We start from the raw sequence: 3215 nt of genomic DNA, 5'->3' as shown, positions 1-3215 counted from the left end.
TGATTTTCTAAGCATTTATTGTTTTTAGTCTTGGGCAAAAATAGTTTTAGGTTTAATTGTAGCTTGGACCGAAAACCCATGTGTTTTCGGTCTAGTATTGGGTTTGGGCCTTGGGTTTGCAGTCCATATTTATACAGAAGTAGGGGTGAGGAGTGGGTGTAGGCCTTCAGGGGAGAACACAAGAGTAGGTGCTAAGTGTGTGTAAATCAAGGTGTTCTAGAGAGAGAAAGTTAGAGAGAAGAAGAGAGAGGGAGAGGGAGAGAGAGAGAGAGAGAGAGAGTGTGTGTGTGTGTGTGTGTGTGAATCTTGTGTTGGAGCATCAATCTTATCATCAATACTGATGGGTTTTAGGTAAAACAAATAAACTAGAAAACAATTCCTAAGTTCACATACAACCTACTTTGGATCTATGTTTTAACTATTGAACATATAACTTTGAATTGCAAACAAGAGCCCTAGAGGAGAGAGGCTATTTTCGAAAATAACTAACTATGGTTTAAGAGTTACATACCTTTCAATTGTTATAGTAAACAATTGATAATCCTCTTGAACTTGATTTTCTTGGAAGCCTAGCACCACAAATGCAATGCCTCTAATGGAATCACACCCAAGAACTAGCAAGAAGGAAACTTGAAGGAAAGAGGGTAGGGTGTGCAAAAATCGGCCTAGGGTTTCTTCCAAGGTAGGTTGAGAGCCAGGAGGCTCCTTATATAGCTGAGGGATCTAGGGTTTAGGGAAAACCCTAATGTTCCTTTGCTTGGGGCCTAAGCTTTTCTAAAGGCCTTATCCAAGCCCCTTGGACGAAATCATTAGGGTTTCCCCTATAGATTTCGTCCACCCCCTCCCAAGAAGGTTCTGGAACCTTCCACTCAACTATTAGATAATTTCAAACTAGTCCCTGCACTTTATAATTAATACAGTTAACCCCAAAATTAATTCTAATTAATTTCTGACTAACTATTAATTAAACATTATGATTTCTAACCAATATATTAATCTTTTAACATATTAATAAATCATTTATATTACTTTATTAATCTTATAATAAATCAATATCTCTCCTTTCATAATTTCCTTGTCCGGTTGCTAGGTTTGAGGGCAACCCAAAAGGACTGTGTTGCTATCAATTCAAGTACATACCAATTATAGTTATGGGCTTAGACACCTAATCCAACAAATACATCATACATTCATATTCTTCTTCTTCTTCTTCTTCATTTGATCTTGTATCATCCACTTGATTGGGATTCCGCACCATCAAGTGGATCTGATTGATACATCAGACAAAATTTGGGACTTACAATTGGTATCAGAGTTTGGATTGTATCAATCTTTGGCAAGATCTGGAGTGTTTTTTGCATTTTTCTTGAAGAATTTTGTATTTTTGGATAGTTTTTGACAAAATATTGGGGGTTTGTTCTTCGTGTTTTTCATAAAAATGAGTTTTGATCGAGTTTGGGGGATAAAAAGTGAGAAAAACGTTGTTTTTGGTCGTAATCTACGAGGGTGTGGCGGCGGTTTTCGGTCAGCAGCTAGGGTTTCCGAAGCGTTTACAGTCGGAAACGATTTGCAGTCAGCAGGGTTTGCAGTCGCAAGCCGTTTGCGGTGCGAGGTCGCGCACGTGTTCAGCCTCGGAAGATTTTCGGTTCGCAAGTTTTCGTCTCGCACGTGTTCGGCTGTCTTCGTTTGCAGTCCTCGCGTGTGGGAGTTCTCGGTCAGCAGCTATATTCAAAAATTCAAGGTGGAATAAGGTTCGAACCTGGGTCTCTCACGCACACAACCCACGCCCTTACCAATCCATCTAGCAAGCCACATGTTATACGTCTTCCCGTTTTAGTTCATATAGCCTCGCGATTTCGATCTTATTTTCGGAATTTTGACATTTTTAGCCCAAAAGTAAACTTTTTTTATTTTAAAATTTCATTTTCAACCCAAAACCTTGACTTTTAATTTTTGGCTTTTTAAATTGACTTTTGACCCTAAAAATTGACTTTAACTTTCAAGTTTGACCTTTGACTTTCTTGTTTTACCTTCAAATTTTCACTTTTAGCTTTTCGGTTTGACTTCTAAGTTTGACTTTTTCAGGCTTGACTTTTAAGTTTGACTTTTTAATCTTGATTGTTTATAGTCAAAGGGTTTTTTTTGGTAAACAATAAGTTCCGCAAACATCCCGGTCAATGAAGTTTCATGCTCTCAATCTTGTGAAACTACTATTAAATTTCTCCGAGATCAAATCGATTTATTAACAAAAGAAAATAAGGACCTTAAATATGAAGGATATACCCTTAGGAAAGGTCAAAAACCCTTAAAAGCACAACTAGAGTCCAAAACAAAGGACTTTAGGAAAGTTCAGGAAGAATACAGTAATAAATGTGTGAATTATGACTATGTTAAGGAACAACTTGCTAACTTGACTACCGAACTTCATGCATTAAAAGCTAAATATAAAGATGATGAATTCAACTTTAAGAAATTTGATGTGTCGAGTGAGGTAGTTGCGTCCATGATAGAGAAACAATTAACATTTAAAGATAATCAAACTAAGGGTCTAGGGTATCACAATATACCACCTTCCTTCAATGACAACTATAACTCACCCCTTGAGACCAATGAGGAAGAAATTCCTGCTCAGTTTGGCCCACTCCCTAAACAAGCTTCAGTTAATACTAAACAATCTGAGCCAACTGAGGATGTTGAGGTGAACGTTTTTGATGATTCTACTTCATGTGCAGGTAAAATAGCGGAAGATGGGAACAAGCAGGACACTATTGAACAAACCAATATCTCCTTGAACTTTGAATATGTTGCTTCTAACTCAGTTGCTTCTAATCAACCTGTTGTTCATAAATACAAGCCGACAAAACAAGAGAATCAAAGTGCCTGTTATATGTGTGCATGCAGGAACAATAAGAAACGAGGCAATGGCACGCCACCAAGGGCATGAAGAAACAATACCTACGTGAAGAAAAAGACATGTTTTCACTGTGAAACACCTTGACACATTGCCATAAATTGTCCAAATCGCGCATACGTTCCCTACTATGCACAAGGTTGGCAGAATACGAAAAGAGGGAGATCAAAAGAAATCCTTCGAGGTCACGTTCAAACAATGGCGACTGGAATGCGACAAAGGCCAAGAATCCAACTCCCAAGGTCAAGAAGGAAATGTCGGCCAAGAAGAAAAATTCAAAAGATGCTCTAGTAAAACCAAGACC

The sequence above is a fragment of the Lactuca serriola genome, chromosome 5 (genome assembly GCF_051521515.1).
Source record: "Lactuca serriola cultivar US96UC23 chromosome 5, Lser_US96UC23_V15, whole genome shotgun sequence".
NCBI lineage: Eukaryota > Viridiplantae > Streptophyta > Magnoliopsida > Asterales > Asteraceae > Lactuca > Lactuca serriola.
The sequence above is the reverse complement of the archived record's forward strand: the minus strand, read 5'-3'. Positions refer to the sequence as shown.